Source organism: Chlorocebus sabaeus, chromosome 25 (assembly GCF_047675955.1).
Source record: "Chlorocebus sabaeus isolate Y175 chromosome 25, mChlSab1.0.hap1, whole genome shotgun sequence".
NCBI lineage: Eukaryota > Metazoa > Chordata > Mammalia > Primates > Cercopithecidae > Chlorocebus > Chlorocebus sabaeus.
In genome coordinates, this window is record NC_132928.1 from 30,641,895 (window position 1) to 30,653,315 (window position 11,421).

General features: G+C 38.5%; 1 pseudogene; it reads right to left on the reverse strand.

Moving 5' to 3' along the window:
• Positions 1-464: 464 nt before the first annotated feature.
• On the reverse strand, positions 465-1,752 carry LOC103230362 (small ribosomal subunit protein uS5-like; annotated as a pseudogene).
• Between the last annotated feature and the right edge of the window lie 9,669 nt (positions 1,753-11,421).

The window sequence follows — 11,421 nt, forward strand, 5'->3', positions numbered from 1 at the left end:
TAGTCTATAGACTGAAGCCAAATCTTAGTCACAGTTTTAAAGTCCTAAGGAAAAGACTTGATTAACTGAACTTAGATCAAGTAACAAACCGAGACTGATACATTGTGGGCTGGGTAATAGGAACAGGATTACCTCAGTTGCAAACACGTGAATGGAAGGCTATGGTGGAATTTCTGAGAAAAGAGGTATGGGAATCCTATGCAATAGGTATTCACTGTATTTGTCTATCTTGAGCTGCTGGCAGGAGTTGTGCTCTAAACAAAAAGAAGTAAATACCTTCCAGTATGACTGGATTTTCCTCCCTCCCATGCCTCCATATCATTCCAGATTCCCTTGTCTAGATTGAGCCAGTGGATTTGTATTTGATCTGAAAGTTTTCAATCTACAGATGAGTTCTACAACCATTTGAGTATTCAGGTTTGAGTTTAATCCATTTCTGCTTTTTCTCCTTCTACCCAGACCTGAAGCTCAGGTTCCAGCATGCTCCATTGATGACTGTGCCCCCTGTACAGTTGTTTTCAATCCCCACTAGCTAAGAAGCATATTTTTGTCATTTGCTTTTCATTCCTTGAACTCATCCCTAATGCTGAAGCTTAAATTGGACTTTTTTTTTTTTTTTTCCAGGCTTAATTCACTTTATTTTTCTTGTATAAAAACGTTATGTTGTAGCCACAGCTGGAGCCTGGGTCCTCTGCACCGAGACTCTGGTGTGGGTCTTGAGGAGGTGGTCAGTGAATTCCTGATAGGGAGACTTGGTGAATACAGTGAATTCTTGGTGAATACTTGGTGAATATTCACTTAGAGATGTTAAAACTACATAGTTTGTTAAAAGTCATAAAGGAGCAAGTATGTTTTAATTATAAAACCCCGGTCTTTCCTCTAAGGAGTCCATAAAGCAAATAACCACAAGTAAATAAGATAATGTGTATAAAGTACCAGATAGCAATAACTTAATGCCACAACCATTTATTTGGAATCTTCTATATACCTGGCACTGCGCTAAGTACTCTACAAACTTCCTTCATTTAATTTTTAAGCCAAAAGAAGGAGGGAGTATGTTTTAAGCCAGAGGTCGGGGGTCAGGTAGCTGTAGGTCTTAGAGACAGCATCAAAGGTGGCCTTGGCAAAGTTGCCCAGGGTGGCAGTACAGCCGTGGCTGAGGTGTAGCAGTCAATGATACCTGTCATCATGAGCAGCTTCCTGGGCACAGGTTCCGAGACGATGCCAGTGCCCCTGGGAAAGAGGATGAGGCTCACCAACACAGAGTCGCAGCGGCCTGTCACCTTACAAGGGATGGTGTGGGGATTGCAGATCTTGTTCCCCCAGTAGCCTCTGCGCATGGGAACAATGGAGAGCTTCGCCAGGATGATGGCCCTGCGGATGGCAGTGGCCACCTCCTTGGAGCACTTAACAGTCAGACCAACGTGGCCATTGTATTCCCTGATGGCAACAAACGCTTTGAACCTGGTGCGCTGGCTGGCGCGGGTCGGCTTCTGCTCCGGCATAATCTTCGAAACCTTGTCCTTGAGAGAGGCCCCCGGGAAAAAGTCAATGATCTCAGATTCCCTGATGGACAAGGAGAAGAGATAGATCTCCTCCAGGGACTTGATCGAGCTCCGCGGCCTCCGCCCCGGCGCTGGCCCTGAATACCACTGCCAAAGCTCCATGGAAGCCACAGCGGTTCCCCATCCCAGGGCCCCAGGGCGCCTCTGCCCCGCCCCGCCTTCCTGCTGCACCTGCGTCATCCGCCATTTAGTGTTTTCTCAGAAAATAGACTAAATTGGAAATTTTTAACATAACAATCATCCGTTAAAGCAGCCAACTGACGTTACTATTCCCCTCCCCTGTCCCCCAACCCCTACTCATTTTAAGCAAACATTGTCTCAGATAATGACTAAGGTGTAAAAGTGGAGAAAATAATTTGTCCAGGTGGCAGGTATAATTTTATTTTCTTTCCAACCTTTCTTCCAATAATTTTATTGCCCTCCTCATATATAGTACGTTAGTCTAACGCAAGTTCCTATAAAGGACTTTTTTTCTCTGCTTTTAATGTCTTTTAAGACAATCGTTAAAATTGTACATCCAACAACACATTTTCTATCTGATATTTTCTCTGCTTATTCTAAAACTTTAAAATTTTAAGCTTTCCTTGTAGAACTTTCTACTTAAATTATTAATCCAATTTAAATTTTCATGAGTTATTAAAGAAGATTGCATGTGAGTAGCCAATTTTCAGATTTGGCAAGTTCCAATTCAAGACAGTGCTAATGTGCGGCCTTTGGGTATTAACTTTCCTTAAGTAAAGCATGAAATCATTTCTTTCATCCAAGATAAAATGTGGATGGCAGATGCTTTTCAAAGAGTTTAATTAATTATCTCAATTTTAGACCACCCAAGAGTTGGAAGTAGAGTTGGAACTGAATATATAGATACAGCTCAAAAGTAATATGATGTCTGGTAGGCCTAACAATTTTCATAATTGAAGACATTAATAGATAATTTGGTGTGTCTTTGAAAGTCATGTATTCACCTACATTAGGAAGCTAGAGTTATGAAATAAACTGTTATTTCGTGTGACTTTGCCTCTATTTTATTTTTCCAGGGTCAATGGGATAATTTTGTAAAATTAATTGACCATTAGATCCTTGCTTTCATTAAATAAAGTATCAAAGTAGTCATTATCATGGCCTGAGGAATATTTTTGAAAAGAAATAACAGAAAATAAACCTTTGTAAAAAGAAAATCCAAGGAAGACTAACAGAAGGTTCAACAGAAGTTTCCATAAATACGTACACTCCCCAAATAGTGTTAAATGTACTTCAGCCTTGAATTCCACTGTGTCACAACCACATACATATTCAGTTAATATAAACGAGGCTAAAGTGGCTTCATTGAATCATATGTGTGCTATCAGATGAAACGTAAATACTAACACAAAAATGAAGTAGATAGGCATTCAGTGGTGTTATTTGAGGGTCATAACACAATCTCACCTTTTATCAAAAATTTCTTCACCAGGTAGTCACTTTGCCTAAAATTTTTATGACTGGTTAGTTGGATAGAAAAATATTCACCACTGGATATCCAAATGGGTAAATATACTTATTCATACTGGTGCTATCCAGTAGAAAAACACTACAAAACCAGTCTAGCAGAGCACTGAGCAAACATTTCAGAAAAGTAGCAGCTTATTTTGAAATTCATTTTAGTATAAAAACATAGCAAAAAACAAACAAACAAAAACAAAGCCAAAGTTGGCTATTAGGTTTTTGAGCTCTTGATCCTTCAAGAGCTAAGTGAAAGCACACCAGAAATAAAGTTGTGGATGAAAGACAAACGTAACACCTTGGATAGATAAATGAGATAGCAGAAAGTAAGACTTTCGTTAGGAGTTATGGAGTGGTTCAACTGGATTTTTGTAAATTCTATTTTGCTGGTATGTGACTGATGATGACATAAGAATTGCTGTGACCTGAAGTTATCATGTATGCTCAAGAGATAGCAAGGTATGATAAAGTTGGAGGGTGAGGACAAGAATTGACACAGAGGATAAAAAGAAAAAGGGAGAGAGTGCGGTGCGAGAAACTCTCTTGTTGGAGATCGTTATTAAGTTACCTTTAAGTAGTTAGCCTCCAATGTTATGCCCTAAGATTTCTAAATGGTTCCTAGTGCCTTGCTAATGAGTGTGCTCAGCAGAGCGGCAGATTCAGCATCTCCCAGGAGATTGTTAGATATGCAGAATTGAAGACAGCGCTTCAGACTTACAGAATCAGAATCTGTATTTTAACAAGATTCCAAGTACTTCATGTGCATTTTAATTTTGGAGAAGCATGCCTGTTTGGTATCTAGAAGTAAAAGCTTAAACGATGTATTGATAAGTGAAATGTAAACTCTAATAAAAACATTGTTCTTTTATATAATTTTGTTGTTTTAATCTGAGACTAGGCAATAATGATACTTTGTTTTGCTCAATTTAATTCTAAAATATAGAGTATCTGTTCATAGGCTGCATGCTGTCTCCGTAGCTGTTTCCCTGTGATTAGAAGACAACATAAATTATACTTTGACTTTTGTCAGCCAAGGCATTGGAAATTGGAAGATTGCCTATCTTCTCTTTTCCACATGATGTCAAAGCAGCCACATGAAAAATGCAAAACCATGCCAAGTGTGGTGACAGGCACCTGTTGTCGTAGCTACTCAAGAGGCTGAGCCAGGATCACTTGAACTCAGGAGTTTGAGACCAGCCTGGGCAACATAGCAAGACCCAATCTTTAAAAAAAAAAAAAGGAAAAGAAAAAAACCAAAATAATGAGTTTTCAAATTTGTTCTACATGAATGATATATGTATTTGAGAAATTCTCTATGTCTGAATGCTTTTATGTACTCATAAGAAATGTGGCCATCACTTTTAAGAAAGGATAATAGACTAAGAAAAATCAAACACCTTTCAGCCACTTAAAGGTAAAAAGTCTAAGTTCACAGAAAAGGTTATCTCTTACAGAGTTCAATGCAAAATAAGAGGCAGCCTTGTTTAGCTTGTTTACTTCAACTCCCTGTGATCTGACCACGTATTTCAATATGTACTCATTGTAAATTTGGAATGGTTAAGAAAAGTCCTTCTCAGATAACTCTCATTTCATCAGATCCCAATTTTCCCACCCAAGGCCCAGACCACCCAAAAAACTGGGCAAAATTACTAGCAAGAACTATATAAATAAAGCTTTTATGCATACCTGTGAAAAGTAGCTATTTCCATAATCATTCTCCCATTTAGTATGCAAATTTGAGGTCAAATTAGAAATCTTAACATAATCCAATAATTTATTTGCATGTCCAAGATACAGAACAATTTCACAGTCATCGTGAGACATGATGCTGTTCCTATGTTGCATTGTGACTTTCCAACAATCATATTATTTTCCAGATCTCAGTTTCTCTCTTTATATTAAGGAGATAAAAATACTAGTACCACCTTCCTCATAGTGCTATTGTGAATATAGGTAACAGTGGGAGTTAAAGAGCATTGAGATGTTCGAAGTGCTATATTAATATAAAATATTATTATTGGTAAGATATTCTCTTTTATTATTATATTATTATCATTATTTTGAGATGGAGTCTCATTCTGTCGCCCAAGCTGGAGTGCAGTGGCGCGATCTTGGCTCACTGCAACCTCTGTCTCCCAGGTTCAAGTGATTCCCCTCCCTCAGCCTCCCAAGTATCTGGAACTACAGGTGCATGCCACCATGCCTGGCTAATTTTTGTATTTTTAGTAGAGATGGGGTTTCGCCATGTTGGTCAGGCTAGTCTCGAACTCCTGACCTCAGGTGATCCACCCTCTTCGACCTCCCAAAGTGCTGGGATTACAGGCAAGAGCCTTTGTGCCTGGCTGGTAAGTATGTTTTCTTAAAGACATTGCAGGATTTACAAAGTGGTATGTATTTTGGGTTTATTTAATAACATGTAGTTTAGGATGTCCAATTCTGCCATCAAAAACATTCATTTTTCAATAGATTTTTCTTCAGAAAGTTGAACATAGAAATTGACCATTTTAATGTAGAAAGAAATATTTTTACAGGGCAACAACATAGATACACTTTTCTTCACTCTATTTGGTCTTGAACAATTATTAAAGAGCACATAGATACAATTTTGAAAGAGTGAGGGAAGCATATTCATAAATTAAATTGTTGGTATTATTTTTATTTTCATTACTACTACATTTTGAGTACTTTATGCAATTTCATTTGCTCAATCAATTTCTTTATAACTGAATATACTTCATGGCCATTATAAAGTGTATTTAGAATTCTGGAGCTCAATTGTTTTACCACAAGCAACAAAAAGTTAATCAAAATTAGATTGTTAGATAGTCCTCTGAATATTCAACATCAATACATTTTTGGTTAACTTGTCTATTGGGTTTTAGCCTTCAGTGAAAATGCAACAGTGGTTCTTTATTTTTTAACATATAGAACTAGATTAATAATTTTTATTGTGACAGGTGATTTTTCCCCTCAAGTACACTACTTGACTTATCTTATAATTTTTTAATTATTGCGGCATTCATTCATTCATTTAACAAAGATCTGAATGCCTATTATATGTAATGGAAAGTTCCAAGCACTTAAGAAAAAAATAATGATGACCAGCATTCTCTCGTAAGACTCATATTCAGATGGGGAAGGAGAGATAGTAGACAAGTAAATGAACTACTGAGACATTTTCTGATAATAATTGCTATGAAAAAACAAGCAAAACAAAACAAGAGAATAAGTTAGATAGGTAGATGGGTAGGTATCATTCCCCACCCCCCCCCAAAAAAAGACATTTCTCTGAATGGTGACATTTGAATAGAAATACAGATGATGAGGAGGAGCCAGCAGATGAAGATCAAGGGAAAGGACATTGATAGCAGAGAGAACAGCGAATCAAACAGCTTGTAGAACGTCTGAAACAGTAAGGCCAGTGTGATTGCAGTGCAATGAGAGGGAGTGGGCACAAGATGAGATCAGAGTGTGAGGTATGGATGATGACAGGATGATGTTGTGTCTTACAGGTCACAGCAATGAATCAGGTGATTAATGCAGATGTAGTGGGAAGCAACTGGAGAATTCTAAGCAAGAAAAGGACATAATATATTTTATGTTTTAAAAGCTAGCTGCTGTTGGAGAACATATTGTGGTGGGAGTGAGTGCACGTGTAGAAGAAGAGACTAGATGAAGATGATTGCAGTAATGCATGTGGGAGATAATAGAGGTTTCAGTGCACACAGCAACAAAAGACATGGTGAGAGGTAATTGCATGTCAAATCTATTTTAAAGGTGAGCCCCACAATATTCACCTATATGTGGGCATGCAGAGGAGAAAGAAGGGAATTAAGAAAGATAGGTAGGTTTCAGACTGACCAATTGTTGGGCTGCTATTAACTGAATTAGGAAAAAATAAAAAATGAACAGTGGTGAAAGAAAAGAGGGAAATTCAAGAAAATTAGAAAGCCATCTGACCTAACCCACCTTGTAATTTCTATTATTGCATTGTTTGTTTGGGATGCCCTCACTTTCACAGACCCCTGGAAAGGAAAGAAGCAATGTAAAAATATATAAGATTTCCTAGAACTCCTCTAGAGTTTAAAGACAAAAGATTTGTCTGAGGGGGGAGAAAACAGGTCTCTCTGTTGCTGTGAGTGGGCTTTCAATCCTCTTGAAGAAGAAAGATATTGAATCTACTCTGTCTTCATATTCTAAGACTAGAATGTTAGTTCCTTGGGAGTTCTTCATTCCACTGGACAAATGTCCTCTGCTGATGCCTCAGTTTCACTTGAAGATTTTGAAAGCTTTGAGGGCAAGTTTAAGAGACTTAACTAAGTAAATTATAATATTATTCATAAATTAAACATTTCCATGCATTTATTTTAATAAAACACTGGAGCTTACAAAAGCAGGCTCCTCAGGGACATTCACAGTTAGCCTTAGAAGTAATGGGGACCACTAAAATCTATTAAGCTGAGGAGTGAAAGAATCAGGTTGTCTTTTTAAAAGATCCATTCAGCTGCAAGTTTGAGAAGAGATTGTTACAGTCACAAGGATGCTGAAGTGGAGTTAAGCAAGACTGGAGACAAAAGGGACACCTAATGTTAACTATTATGCATACTGAAGAAGGCCTACTATGAATGAGAGGCAGCAAAGTGAACAGATTCAAGAGATCTATGGTGCATGCTGATTAGTTGGATATGAAAGCCTATATAAAGGAAAGGAAGAGATAAATATTAGCCTCAAGTTTTCTGTCTTTGGCCTCTGGTGAATAGTGGTACTATTCGCTGAGATAAGAAACAATAAAAGTTACACAACTTTAAGATGAGATGATGACTTCTGTGTTGGATGTATTGGCTTTGAGATATCAGTGAGCCATCCAAGGGAAGGTGCAGTGGGATCTACAGCTCTGGTGCTCAAGAGAAAGGTCTGCTCTGCAGATAGAACTGTGGAAATGATTAGTACAGAGTTGCAAATGAAACTATTAGGTGAATGACATGACTCAAAGAGAGTCTTGTGGAGTGAGAAGAGAATATGGCCTATGGGAGATTCTGAAAAATACAAATATTCAAGAGACAAGAGGAGGAAACATAAGGAAGATGGGACAAAAGCTGGAACACATAAGGCTGAAGGAGGAGAACACCTTAGGAAACAGAGTGTTCAACTGCACAAACTTTTTTTTTTTTAAATATACTTTAAGTTCTAGGGTACATGTGTACAACGTGCAGGTTTGTTACATAGGTATACATGTGCCATGTTGGTTTGCTGCACCCATTAACTCATCATTTACATTAGGTACTCCTCCTAATGCTATCCCTCTCCCATTCCCCCACCCCGCAACAGACCCCGGTGTTGATATTCCCCGCCCTGTGTCCAAGTGTTTTCATTGTTCAGTTCCCACCTGTGAGTGAGAACATGCGATGTTTGGTTTTCTGTTTATGATAGTTTGCTCAGAATGACGGTTTCCAGCTTCATCCGTACCCCTACAAAGGAGATGAACTCATCCTTTTTTATAGCTGCATAGTATTCCATGGTGTATATATGTCCCAACTCAAATGTTCACAAACATTTTAGAGAAGCCAAAGACTGAAAATTGTTCATGGGTTTTAGTAGCACAGAAGTATTTGTCAAAAATCAGTATAATGAGGACAGAAGCCAGATTGATTAGGTAGAGAAACAAAAGGAAATAAAGCAGCAATAGTGAATACCACTAAATCTTTGAAGAGATTTACCCAGGAAGGGTAGAAGACAGGAAGCAGGACCAGGGATCTATGGAGGAGATTTTTAAATATTAAAGAAACAAACAGCATTTTTAAAATGTTAATATCAACGAGTTTAGTAGGCAGGGATCTGTTGACAATTTGAGAAAGATAAAAACATCTAAGAAAAAATGCCCAAATAAGTAGAAGAGGTTGATATCCATGTACACAGTGAGTGATCTGCCTTGAAAACGTTGAAAAACAACTTTTCCATTGTGATGAGAATAAATAAGGAAAAGATGAATCTACATATTGGCAAGTGCATTGATTCTCCTGAGAATGAGAAGGCAACACAATCTGGTGAGAATGCAGGGTAGAGGTGGTGGAGAAAAGATTGGATAGCATGGTGGAAAATGATAAAAAGAGCTGATTGGGGAAACATAGATTTTTAATACAGCACTGAGTAACTGGTCAAATCTGGAGACTACTGGCTTATAGTAACATCCTTTCTAGGCTTAGGAGACTTTTCTCCAGCTACTCTTATAAAGCCCAGAATAGCTTAGAAAAGTTTAACAGTTGGATTGATTCAAAATCCGGTTTTTTTGGGAGGAGGTGGCCATCAGAAGAAAAACAGGGCAAGAAAGTTCACGATATTGTCCAGACACTGTATGAAATCATGAATCATGAACTCTAAGACAGAATGAAGTATGAAAGGAAAGGGAAGAAAAGGAATGAAAGGGGTTATAGATAAGGAGAAAACATAGAAACCAAAGGATTGAAGGTATCAGAGCAGCTGAAAAACAAAGCATAGTGATAAAGAGTTGGAAACATTGAAGTTGGTGGTTAGAAAGTAGGTGGTTTGGGCTGGGCATGGAGGCTCATACCTGTAATCCCAGCACTTTGGGATGCCGAGGCAAGTGGACCATCTGAGGTCGGGAGTTTGAGACCAGCCTGACCAATATGGAGAAACCCCATCTCTACTGAAAATACAAAATTAGCTGGGTGTGGTGGTGCATGCCTGTAATCCCAGCTACTTGGGAGGCAGAGGCAGGAGAATTGCTTGAACCTGGGAGGTGGAGTTTGAGGTGAGCCGAGATTGTACCATTGCACCTCAGCCTGGGCGACAAGAGCAAAACTCCATCTCAAAAAAAAAAAAAAAAAAAAGTAGGTGGTTTGATTTCACAATTTTAAAGTAAAAGTTTCCAAGCTTTAACACATGAGCACGGGTGATTGTCATGGGGAGTGGCGGTGAACCTCATCGAAATTGAGGAAGTTGCTGAACTGAGATATTAGAGGGTTGAATAGATTGCCCTTGTGAACACTGAACTAAAGCAGGGCTAGAGACAAAAAGGAAATCTGAAAAACGTGAATGAGAGGAACAAAGAAGAAGTTGGTAGATGACAGCAGAGAGTCTGAGGTAAGTGCGTGCTAATACCATGACCATTAGTTTAGTTAGTGTGTTGCATGTGAGCGATTTAGACCTATATTAGGGAGAGTCTGTGGTCTCACAATAATTTCCTACTTGTTCTCTAGTGTCTGATTCACTGTTTTAGACTCTATTTTAAAGTGCTGAGTTTTTAAACAGTATGTTGGCATTATCTCACCAGATTTGTTTCTGATCTGTTGTGTACCAGTGAACAGGTCACTAAAGAAAAAAAAAAAATCAAATATTTATCTCATCTCTACTGTGATGATTATTATGCAGGATTAAAATATAACAAGATACAGCTCAGTCTTTGAAATATTTGCAATATAATAGAGAAGCTTATTTGATGAAGATAGGGATAACATCATGTTATCACATGCTCACTATATGAGAGGGCTGACCTGGAAGGGTTCCGGACAGCATGAGGTAGGTGATTGGATTGTGGGTTGTTTAGGAAAGCAAGCACCACTTATGGAAAGAAACAAAAGTATTCCGAACAGAAGATAACTAAAAACTCTCTTCCGATGCTATCTGGGACCTGCCTAACCTGTCCTATATGATACTCTAAGTGACAGCAATGTGCGCTTTAGAAAGTGCAGGTGAAGATGCAGTTGCACTTCAGTAATCACCTCCTATCTACAAACAAACCGCACGAGGGTTGCGGGAGCCAATGCAGATTTCCCATTTGTATGATTATAGCTGCTGCAGGAGGGGTACAATTCAGGAAACTCCTTGGTGGATCTTGATACCTGGCTGAAGTGGAATTTTTGACACCATTTTTGAAAGGATCAGGTGCTTATTCTGCTGAACAATGGGTTTCAGATTTTGAACCAGCAGCAGGACTCCTTAAGCCCAAGGCTGATGTTCTGAGAGCGTGTGCCCCGTCAACTGATACGGAAGCTCCTATGGTTGCAAGACCCTGTGTGAGGCTGCTTGTAGAGCCCCAAGATAAATATGGTTCCATGACTGCTCCTCTGATACCTATTTCCAGTCCCATATGGGTCACTAAATGGTATGATCTGGGTTTGAACCAAACAGACCCAGACAATGACATGACTACAGTTAATATTCCATATTTACGCCAAAATATTCTAAGGTGTTAGACCAGAAAAAAAGAAAAAAAAAGAAAAATCAAGCCTTATTTAACACTGTGATGAGAATCCATAGGGTGTGTAAAACAGATAAGAATTGGTTTGAATCACGAGTTACCAGCTACCACCTACATAATACTGAGTAGTATACACCTCATTTCCTCATCGATGAA